Source organism: Hesperophylax consimilis, chromosome 30 (genome assembly GCF_061612785.1).
Source record: "Hesperophylax consimilis isolate HC1 chromosome 30, BYU_Hcon_1.0, whole genome shotgun sequence".
NCBI lineage: Eukaryota > Metazoa > Arthropoda > Insecta > Trichoptera > Limnephilidae > Hesperophylax > Hesperophylax consimilis.
The window spans coordinates 2,853,658-2,866,013 of record NC_142865.1 but is presented as its reverse complement, the minus strand read 5'-3'; the positions used below and the strand labels follow the sequence as shown (position 1 = coordinate 2,866,013).

Below are 12,356 nucleotides of genomic sequence, written 5' to 3'. Positions count from 1 at the left end.
AGTTTTGGGTCTCCCCAGGATTTCAGGAACAAATCCAAAGTAATGCCCGGTGTCAATCAAATGCTCGGCAATTGCCGATTTGTCAGGGTGGCCGAGTTTACAGGCTCTGAAGTGTTCTGAAATCCTTTTGGAGATAGTCCGCTCTGTCTGGCCTACATAGACCTTGTCACATCCGGAACAGCTGAGTTTATATACTCCATCTGTTTCCAGAGGAAACTTAGTCTTTGCAGACCTCAGTAAGTCCTGTATCTTTGTTGTTGTTCCGAAGACAGTCTTGATATTTTCTTTTCTCAATAGCCTGGCAATTCTGTCCGTCACATTGTGCACATAAGGCAGGAAGGCACAGCCTTTCGACTCTTGTTCAATTCTGTCTTCGTTTGGTGCAGATTTGGCTCTTATGATTTGCCTTGTCTGACTTGCTGGGTAGCCGTTACGCTCCAGTGCATCGGTCAGCTTCGTAAGTTCCGCTCCGATTTTATGTTCTTCACATATTCTGGTCGCTCGGGTCACCAATGTATGGATAAGTCCTCTCTTCTGCGCTGGGTGGTGGTGCGAATCAGCGTGTAAGTACCGATTCGTATGGGTTGGTTTCCTATATACAGTATGCCCTAGGCTACCATCGCTTTTTCGCATCACCTCCACATCTAGAAAAGGCAGGATTTTATCTTCGTTTTCCAGTTCCATTGTGAATTTAATTTTGCTGTGGAGAGAATTAAGATGGTCCAGGAATTCGTTTAGTTTCTCTGTTCCATGAGGCCAAATGGCGAAGACATCGTCGACGTAGCGCCACCATACTTTAGGGACAGCCGAAGCTGTGTCGAGTGCCACTTCTTCAAACTTCTCCATAAAAAAGTTGGCTAGTACTGGCGATAACGGACTGCCCATCGCAACTCCCTCCAATTGCTCAAATAGTTCACCCTGAAACGCAAAGTATCCCGTTTTGAGGCAGTGTTCAAAAAGTTTGCAAATGTCTTCCTCATATATCTCCCTGAGCATTGTCATAGAGTCTTCTAGAGGCACATTTGTGAAAAGTGACACGACGTCAAAGCTGACCAGAATATCTCCTTCCTCAGTCTTAACTTTCTTAAGCTTACTGATCAGATCTGTTGAATCCTTAATCCACGATTCGGTTTTTCCAGTTTGCATCTGCAGTAATCTCGAGAGGTATTGGGAAAGTTTGTATGTAGGAGCACCAATAGCGCTGACAATCGGTCTCATTGGGATTTCCTTTTTATGTATTTTTGGGAGACCGTACAGGGCAGGAGTTCTAGAGGCTTTTACAAAAAGCTTAGACCAATCCTCTTTCCTGATGCTAGAAGCTTTCACTAGTTCCCTTGTCTTTATGTCAATCTTGTTGGTGGGGTTGTTTTTAATCTTCTTATAGGTGCCTGAATCGCACAAGAGGTCTTCCATCTTCTTTGTGTAGTCTGCCGTATTAATCACAACAGTGGCATTTCCTTTATCGGCTGGCAGAACCAAGATTTCCTCATTGGCGCGTAATTCTTTTAGGGCCGCAAACTCTCCTTTCGTGATATTGGGGCGGGGTATTTCAGCCCTTTTCAAAATATGGCAAGTCTCTTGCCGGATGTCCTCTGCTTGCACCTCTGACATTTTGTGTACTTTCATCATTGTATTTCATCATTGTTTCTCCCAATATCACGAAAGGAGAGTTTGCGGCCCTAAAAGAATTACGCGCCAATGAGGAAATCTTGGTTCTGCCAGCCGATAAAGGAAATGCCACTGTTGTGATTAATACGGCAGACTACACAAAGAAGATGGAAGACCTCTTGTGCGATTCAGGCACCTATAAGAAGATTAAAAACAACCCCACCAACAAGATTGACATAAAGACAAGGGAACTAGTGAAAGCTTCTAGCATCAGGAAAGAGGATTGGTCTAAGCTTTTTGTAAAAGCCTCTAGAACTCCTGCCCTGTACGGTCTCCCAAAAATACATAAAAAGGAAATCCCAATGAGACCGATTGTCAGCGCTATTGGTGCTCCTACATACAAACTTTCCCAATACCTCTCGAGATTACTGCAGATGCAAACTGGAAAAACCGAATCGTGGATTAAGGATTCAACAGATCTGATCAGTAAGCTTAAGAAAGTTAAGACTGAGGAAGGAGATATTCTGGTCAGCTTTGACGTCGTGTCACTTTTCACAAATGTGCCTCTAGAAGACTCTATGACAATGCTCAGGGAGATATATGAGGAAGACATTTGCAAACTTTTTGAACACTGCCTCAAAACGGGATACTTTGCGTTTCAGGGTGAACTATTTGAGCAATTGGAGGGAGTTGCGATGGGCAGTCCGTTATCGCCAGTACTAGCCAACTTTTTTATGGAGAAGTTTGAAGAAGTGGCACTCGACACAGCTTCGGCTGTCCCTAAAGTATGGTGGCGCTACGTCGACGATGTCTTCGCCATTTGGCCTCATGGAACAGAGAAACTAAACGAATTCCTGGACCATCTTAATTCTCTCCACAGCAAAATTAAATTCACAATGGAACTGGAAAACGAAGATAAAATCCTGCCTTTTCTAGATGTGGAGGTGATGCGAAAAAGCGATGGTAGCCTAGGGCATACTGTATATAGGAAACCAACCCATACGAATCGGTACTTACACGCTGATTCGCACCACCACCCAGCGCAGAAGAGAGGACTTATCCATACATTGGTGACCCGAGCGACCAGAATATGTGAAGAACATAAAATCGGAGCGGAACTTACGAAGCTGACCGATGCACTGGAGCGTAACGGCTACCCAGCAAGTCAGACAAGGCAAATCATAAGAGCCAAATCTGCACCAAACGAAGACAGAATTGAACAAGAGTCGAAAGGCTGTGCCTTCCTGCCTTATGTGCACAATGTGACGGACAGAATTGCCAGGCTATTGAGAAAAGAAAATATCAAGACTGTCTTCGGAACAACAACAAAGATACAGGACTTACTGAGGTCTGCAAAGACTAAGTTTCCTCTGGAAACAGATGGAGTATATAAACTCAGCTGTTCCGGATGTGACAAGGTCTATGTAGGCCAGACAGAGCGGACTATCTCCAAAAGGATTTCAGAACACTTCAGAGCCTGTAAACTCGGCCACCCTGACAAATCGGCAATTGCCGAGCATTTGATTGACACCGGGCATTACTTTGGATTTGTTCCTGAAATCCTGGGGAGACCCAAAACTTATAGAGCACGGCTGATTACGGAGGCCATTGAAATACATAAAAATCCCGTAAACATTAATAGAGACGATGGAGCTAAGCTCAATAGTTCTTGGTATCCGGTAATTGACGGCTACACCAGAGCTAAACGAAGAAAACCACTTTAAATAAATAAAAAATAAAAAAAATAATTCGTTAATGTTAGCTCAGAGGGTTGGAGCTGGCAACACGGTATCACAACCTCATACATAAGCTCACATTTTTACACAACCTCAAATTACACATCTGCCCTGATGATGGACACTGCAATGCTGTCCGAAACGTTGGCTAAAGAAGGAGTTAGCGCAACACGGCATAACACCCCAAAAACAAATAACAAAAATTTTAAAGGTAGTTTTTCAAAGTTTCACACAAAAAGAAAAAAACGACACAATGCTTGTTTCTTGTATGAGAGATGGCAGAGCCTTTGTGACGTTAAAAACGCCTTTGGGATAGGTTATTTGTGTTTATATAATGATCGAGTCACTTTTGCACTGAATTGTATTTTGTGGTACAAACACCAGAATAATGACGAGTATTCCGCCTTAGCGAGATAATTTGTGGGATAAAAAATTCACTGTCCCAACGCGCACTATCCTGATTAGACGAGTTAACCACTTTTTTAGTTTGATTTTCTAGTATTATGATTGTTAAAGCTAGGTAAATTGAAGCAGCTGTCAAAATACGTCAACACTGGTAGACAATATGGCGGAAGAGATATAGCGAGGAATATATAAGAGGAATATAGCGAGGAAATTTTTAATTTCCTTTCCATCGTCATACCTAGTGGAAAGGGGGTTCAGCGCTGTTACCAATCTCCTAACGAAAAAAAGAAACGGACTGGACATCATTAGCCGAGGAGACTTAAGATTAAACCTTACAAAATTGACGCCAAATCTTGATAATTTATTATTAAAGCATCAGGTTCATCCTTCCCACTAAAAACATTTACTTATTGCTTAGTTTATTTTATGTTACGTTTATTTTATATAACAGATACCTACTTTATTTTGAGTAGTTTTAATTTAAATTCAATTGATAAATGTATAAAACTGAACATGTGTTTTTACTTTAAGTTTTTAACACTAAACTTCACTACAGTTAGAAATTTACAAAAAATCAATATCAGGTAAGTAGGGGGTCTACCAAAAACAGAAAAACATAGCAAGGGGTCTACGACACAAAAAAGTTTGGGAACCTCTGATTTAGAGAGTACAAGTGTTTTTTTGTGATATTTCACCCTCCATGCTAGGGATGACCATGTGTTATGGCGGGTGAATTTTACAGTTTGCAGACATAGAATCAATGTCCGAAATCAACACATTATGCATAAATTATTTAAATAACCGGAACAAAGAATCTAATAACCTATTGTTTGCATGTTTTTCAATTTTCTTAAACGTAAAATGTTTTTTGGAATAATATTCCGACACAACTGTGGCAACAAATTGATTTTTATTTCTGTATTTTATCATCATCATCAATGCTACAACCCTCAGAGAGTTCTGTCCACCTCTAGGAAATAACTCCACTCTTTTCTAACTCCTGCTGTCTTCGATCGAAAATTTGAACCGAAATATTGTGACGTCATATGATTGCCTAATTTTATCCACCAATGAAAAACTCTGAAAGTCTATGGAATAAACTTTCAGAGTTTTCATTGGTGTATAGTATAATAAGTAGGCTCCGAATGAGAATTTTACTGTACATATATTGGCGTATCTATGGTTTTTTTAGGACCAATTTTTTTCATACAAAAAGCCCGAAGTTATCGATCTGTAGAAGTTGATTTATGCAGTACCCTAATGCTAAGTATGCAGTGTTGACCTTCACACATTCCAGCCTACTAAGTTTGGGTTTCTGAATAATTTCTCTTGAGGCTTATGTCATCTATGGAGATGCTTGAGATCTTGAAGAAACCCATGTTGTAGGAGGGAGAAAACACAGTGGTCAGCAAATCGTTCCACAGTTGAGCTATTAAACTCCAAAACATGTCGTAGAAATGACCCACTCTCTCCTTGTTTTCCGACTATGCATCAGTGTCGAAGGAATCAATAAGTCCTCGGAGCATCTTCCATTAAAATACTGGTAGAACAAGGATAGTATTCCCCCCTAACGCCTGCGCTCTAAATATTGCAATCCGTTTGTTGAGATGGTGAAAACTATCAAACGGACTACTAGTTTCTGCACAGAAACAAGGGTTTTTTCATGTATTTTGGGAATCAAGACTAGAGGTGGCTGCCAAATTCAAGTGGGGCGGACTTGCAATTTGTACAAGATCAGCAGTTGTGTACTATCTGCAGTATCTACAGACCCTGTACAGTACGCCCAGCTTCTGAGAGACTAACTTGAGCCTGGCTTAGATGGAGCCCCCGTGCCTGAGCTGGTCACTTGGAGTTACACCAAGCATATCAATGGAAGGCGTAATCAGACATGTTCGGGTATCTAACATCCTTGATACTTCGTCGCTATAGTTCGTTTTTGTCCAACAGACCATTTTTGGCGAAATTGAGTTACTTGTGCAGTTGTTCTCCGAAAGCATCCAGTAAACCAAAATTAAACAACATTCCGAGCGTGTTTATCGAACACTTTGTCCTACATCCAAATTAAAAACGTGTTTTTTGCGTAATTTTAAACATTTGGAATTTTACTTGAAAATATCACTTTAAATCATTTTAGTAAGCTTAGAATTGTGAATTTCATTGTATATGCGTTTTTCGTGTAAAAAAAAAAACTTTGAAGCACTATTTCTCTCGATTTACATTTTGGTCTGTTGGATAAAAACTAACTAGAGCGACAACTTGTCCTGCCCAGTGAAATCTATTGACAGCTCTTACAAATAATTGAAATAGGTTGTACCTCATTTGCCAGACACTATTTTGGATCAATGGTTAGAATTTTGCCCCCAAAAATATCCGGTACCTACCCATTTTGTATTTAGTGACATTAAATTCAAATGCTTCATTGTCCGTTTTGGTACGCCGTAATTTTGCCTTATTTTTAAACCAAATTGAATTAGGCTAATTTTAAATTCAATACAAGGTCTAGAAATTGAACATTGGCCTATTATTAGTCCCTACTCGACTTTTAGATGGTAAAAAACTCAATAAAATTGTTCAAGACTTGATAACAATGACGTCATATTTTATAAACAGTGACTATTTTAAATACTAAACGAGATTTCATACAAATGTGCAAAAATTACCGTAAAGTAAAATACGCCAAAAAGGCATTTATGTACAAATACAAAAATAGATTAATTATTTATAATACGACATGGAAATAGGCGTCAGCGATACAGACAATGACACGCTGTCAAATCCCAAAGCTAAGAAATAAATCAACGAATGGAATTATCACATTTTGATTAGCGTTAATTATTTTGAATTCGTGCCCCTATTACCAACACAGCCGAAAATAAGCTGTCAAAAACCTAGCCATATTAAAAATGAAAGCAGGGCTAGCCGGGAACACGTAACTAGCAAGTATAACTTTTATCGAAAAATGTCAGCCATCTTTCCGTGGAGTATGATAGCATAACGATTTTACATTATTAAACGCGTTATTTGCGGCATTTCGGGGCTGTGGAAATGGTTACCTGGTTAATTTTTTACATCGGCCAAATGAAATGCATTTCTTTCGGCAGGTTGTAGGATGTTTTTTCCCAAAAATGTTGTCAGCAATGATTCACACACAAGACGCCACCATTACGTTACAAATTTCTCAAACGACTCGCGACCAACGAAGTTCCTCCAAACATTTCGTCAAAGTAGAGACTATTTATTTGTAAAATTGTAAATAAATGTATTTTATGCTTACAATTTTTTTTAAATGCTAAATAATTGCGTTTGCCTATTTTTTATATTTTATTTTCCTAGATTTTTGTATAATTGTGACCGTTTTTTATTTATTTAGAATTCAGCTTGACTTAGTGTGATAGACGCGCGTAATTCAAAGTAATGATATTTTAAAGCTGAATACTTGCATATTTTATAGTGATTAATTTCGGGATATTATGCCGTGTTGCGCTTCCTCCTTTTTTACCCAACGTTTCGGACAGCATTACAGTGTCCATCATCAGATAGTGGTGAAGTGTGTGTTTATTTATTATTATTACATATGTAGAAGTGACACCGTGTAGCAGACGTTAATCCTCGTAGGGATGGTATTTCAGTATAATAAATTGATGTGGTTTTCGGAGTTTAGTTTTGGTGTAGCCGTCAAGTATCGGATACCAAGAACTATTAAGCTTAGAACCGTCATCCATTTTATTATTAATGAGGTTTTTGTGGATTGCAATTACTTTCGTAATTAGGCATGCTCTATGCGTTTTCGGTCTTCCTGGGACTTCAAGAACAAATGATCACTTAAAAAATTACTTCAGATTTTGTAATTTGGACTAATGTAAAAGTCTTTTTATAAATATCCAAATAAAATTGAAAACAAAAATGTGGGTCCTCTAACTCTCATCATTAGTGGGAAAGTGTTGGTGGTGCCTCGAGCGGGAGCTTAGTTAGCAGAGGACTGAACCTGCGATGCTCGGGTGGGAACCCGTAGCTTTGGACCACTCAACTACTAACTAACTGATCAATTAAATAAATGTATGAACTAGATTATCGAGTTCGATTCTCTAGTTTAGAGTCCGATTATGTACTCTTTTTTACTTTTGGAACAAAATGAGTAAAACAAATTGTAATATTTAATCATTTAAGACAATATAAGCGATTCTCAAAAGAAAATTTGAAACAGACAAAGGTTCGGTCGCATCTAGGAATTGAACCCAGGACAATGGGACAACCTGGGTCGTAATATTGTCTTCAATATGCATATTCTTTTCCAAAGAACTAACTTATCCTTTGGGAGAAGGTTGATATAACATCTGCTGTGGTGACAAGGTTTATTTTAGCGATATCCCCCAGAACTTGACAAATTTCTCAAATCTCTTTTTACTTGCCTTCGCTTGACCCAAACTTCAGTGTCTCTTGTTTGTTGCCATTCTACCTACTCATTGTTTTATCATCAAAACATACTAATTTCAGTTGTGGCTCTGTTCATAAATAAACCACTCACTAGATCGATAACTTCGGGCTTTTTGTATGAAACAAATTGGTACTAAACAACCATTGATATGCCAATTTATAGACAAGAAAATTCTAATTCGGAGCCTACTTATTATACCTACTTTACACCAATTAAAAACTCTGAAAGTTTATTCCATAGACTTTCAGAGTTTTTCATTGGTGGATATAGTTAGGCAATCATGTGACGTGTAAGAGTGTCATGTTTTTGATTTTTATACAAATCTACAATTTTGTTACGAGACTGAAAAAATTTTACACACTTGACCTTCAAAAGAAGAGGAAAGTCACTTTCCACATAAGAACATCGGGGACTTTAGATAGTTATAAATAAAATAGGCTCTAAGAAGAACCCAAATATAAATGTGTAAAAATATGGCATCTCTAACTCTAGTTACACCACTCCAAAGATATGACGTTTATATTTCAACATCTTAAAAGCAATTTTTCTGAGATATTAAATTAAATTACGTTTTTATCTTGAAATCATGGTTTATGGAGATACAATGTCTTGGCGCAATCATCGATTTAAGATTTTCATAAATTTACCTCTCAGCAAACTTTGAAGGAAGAGAGGAACTTTGATTGTCAATGTATACATTTTTATTTATTATATAAGGCCATCTTACCATTCATAAATCTGAAATTTTTCGATATTTTATAATAAGCCATTTAAAACTTCCGGTAATTGTTTGGTTTCGGTTGCCTCCTTATTGTACCTTTTAAAATGTCTGCTCAGAAAATTCTCATTTCTGAGCACAAACTGCTTCCTGTTTTATATTATGTTCTTGTTTTGTCCTGTCCTACTGTTATTGTTATTCTAAGTTTTGTCATCACTTTGTATAAACCAGAGGTTCCCAAAGTGGTCTATATGGACCCCCAGGGGTCGATATCGGCATGCTGGGGGTCTATGTCAGCGAGAAAAAAATTTGGGGGTCCACGAGATTCAAATGGGGGTACATACCCATTAACTCAAGTCAACATTTAGGAGTTCCGTAAATGACACAATAGACCTAACACAAATATAATTAGACTGAGAAATTATTTATTTGATATTTTTATTTTTATATTTCGTAAAGTTGTTAATTGAGGTATATAAATAGAGTCTACGTTCCTTTTCTCGTCAGAATTAATATATTCAAGCAAAACATTGCACATTGGAAGCCGCGAATTTTCCTAATTCCCCAACTTGTTTTTGAAAAACGTCCAGGGTAATAATGACGTTCAATATTTAAATGCACTTCACACAGACTTTAAAACTAAGTTTGAGGACATTTTGACTATGGAAATGCAACGTTGAAGAATCGGATATCACGTGACAAGAATAACTGACCGGAATAAGCACTGACAGAGAACTTAAGGGGCAGTTCTGTAGGGCTAGCTACAGAAAGAAATTCCCGTTGCTTATCCTGCTTCATTTTCATTTGGTGTAATACCCCACAAGGGTGCTTCTGTCTGCACAATGGGAAGGGAAGGGAATATTTTTACTAAAAAAATAAATGATTATCACATGGGACGTTAATAGTTTTAGGAAAATTAAATATTCGGCAGGCAGGGGGTCTGCGGAAAAAAAAAATTTGGCAAGTGATCTACAGGGCAAAAAAGTTTGGGAACCTCTGGTATAAACAGTATATTAATATTAGATCTGTATTGGGTAAGGCACACTGTAGGAATAATTTTAAGAACATGACCACTAATACTAAATTACCGTTTTTAAGTTTATTATAGTAAAGCGCACTTGAACTGAAATGACAGTAAACAGCGCTATATAAATGCTATGTTATTATTATACTTCCACTGGGACACGCACTACGCAGGTGTCTGATATTCATGTTTTGTACTCAGGTCGCAAACAACTTATCGCGCACAGTCCGTATATGTTGCTACCGAAATCACGCGACCAGCATGGCCACCAATCGTTGTTGAATCTTCGAAACGACAAAACTAGAATAGTTTCATAACCTCACTCACCACCAAGCAGTTGCTTTAGCTGTCATTTTTATATCCTGTCTTTCTTTGTTGACTGTTTTGTTCCTAGCCTAGTACTGATCTAAATTACACGCATTGTTACAAAATATCTGACACAAGCGAAGCGAGTCTGAACAATCTCGCCTGCTTGGTCGCAGGATACATAGGCCCTGAAGAAAATAATTTCCCTCAGGGCCTATGTCATCTTTGGGGATGCTGTGTGGAGGGTCTTTTTGTGGAGAGGAAGGAGTGAACATGGGTCTTGAAGAGTCCCATGTTGTAGGAGGGAGGAAACACAGAGGCCGGCAGTTCGTTCCACAGCCGAGCTGTTGAACTTAAGAACGAATCGTAGAAGCGACCCGTTCTCATGTGACAAATGTCAACCGTGTACAAATGTTGGGCGCGCGTTTGGCGTGTATCCCGACTACGCACCGGTGCCGAAGGGATCAATGACGCTAGTTCCTCAGAGCATCTTCCATTGTAATACCGATAGAACAAGGACAGCATACCTTCAATACAACACCAAGTTGTATATAGTTACACCAAGCATATCAATGGAAGGCATACAACAGGCCTTCCATTGATATGCTTGGTGTAACTATAAGTGACCAGCTCAGGTACGGGGGCTCCATCGAAGCCAGAGTAAAGTTGGCCTCTCAGAAGCTGGGCGTACTGTACAGGGCCCGCAGATACTTTAATAGTACACAACTGCTCACCCTGTACAAATCGCAAGTGCGCCCTACTGTCGAATTTGGCAGCCATCTCTGGTCTGGAGCCCCAAAATACCTGAAAAAAACCCTTGACTCTGTGCAGAAACGGGCGGTCCGTTTGATAGATTCCCCAATCTTAACAAACGGACTGCAATCTTTAGAGCACAGGCGTCAGGTAGGTATGCTGTCCTTGTTCTATCGGTATTACAATGGAAGATGCTCTGAGGAACTAGCGTCATTGATCCCTTCGGCACCGGTGCGTAGTCGGGATACACGCCAAACGCGCGCCCAACATTTGTACACAGTTGACACTTGTCACATGAGAACGGGTCGCTTCTACGATTCGTTCTTAAGTTCAACAGCTCGGCTGTGGAACGAACTGCCGGCCTCTGTGTTTCCTCCCTCCTACAACATGGGACTCTTCAAGACCCATGTTCACTCCTTCCTCTCCACAAAAAGACCCTCCACACAGCATCCCCAAAGATGACATAGGCCCTGAGGGAAATTATTTTCTTCAGGGCCTCCTGTGTGGAGTAAATATAAAAAATAAAAAAAAATAAAAATACCTACCTGACGCCTGTGCTCTAAAGATTGCAGTCCGTTTGTTAAGATTGGGGAATCTATCAAACGAACCGCCCTGGTACCACTTTTGTAAACTCGTCGACGACGCTTGCCTGCGTATGAACCTCCGCGCAGATGTATGGCGGTAGACGCCTAGGTATTTGAATCATCGAGTATTGGATACTTGCGTATAACCGTTGAAAAAAAGTCTTATGCCAAATGAAGCAAAGAGGGTAATATGCCATTTTTGGGGATATTGTTTGGTGGATTTAGAGGAGCGTAAAGAGTGAACCTGGGTCTTGAAGGGACCCATGTTGTAGGAGGGAGGAAACACAGAGGCAGGCAAATCATTCCACAGCCAAACTGTTGAACACAAGGACGCGTCGTAAAATCGACCTGAAGAGATCAGTGACTCAAGTTCCTCTCGAGCATCTTCCATTGAAAAACTGGTAGAAAAAGAACACAATATAAAGATATAAAATAAGACACAAGTGCAATATAAAATGTTTATATTTTTTGTAACAAACTTTAACAACCATAAGATAACAAATAAAATTTCGAAAATAACAACATATATGAAAAAAACATGTAATTTAATTTACATTATTTATTACGTAATTTCTGACTTAGATAAAAGTAAGGATGAATTTAATCGATAATATATTCACAAGAATCTTAGTAAATTAATTGAATATGTAAAGATATACACGGTGTCCGGAAACTCGTAGTACAAGCGGGAAACTGGAGAATCTACACCACATGGGGAACCCAAAAAAACATAAAGTTTTTTGATTTGAGCATTTTCAAAAAAAAAAAAAAAAAAACCAAAAAAAAA

At 38.9% G+C, this 12,356-nt stretch overlaps 1 protein-coding gene across 1 annotated transcript in view; it reads right to left on the bottom strand.

The window, feature by feature from the left end:
* The window catches only part of LOC149409520 (uncharacterized), a 56,874-nt gene extending 49,947 nt beyond the window's left edge, over positions 1 to 6,927 (bottom strand). The window contains exon 1 of the mRNA XM_089649605.1: positions 6,803 to 6,927. The gene's annotated coding sequence lies outside the window, so the exon portion shown is untranslated. The remainder of the gene's footprint in view (positions 1 to 6,802) is intronic.
* Between the last annotated feature and the right edge of the window lie 5,429 nt (positions 6,928 to 12,356).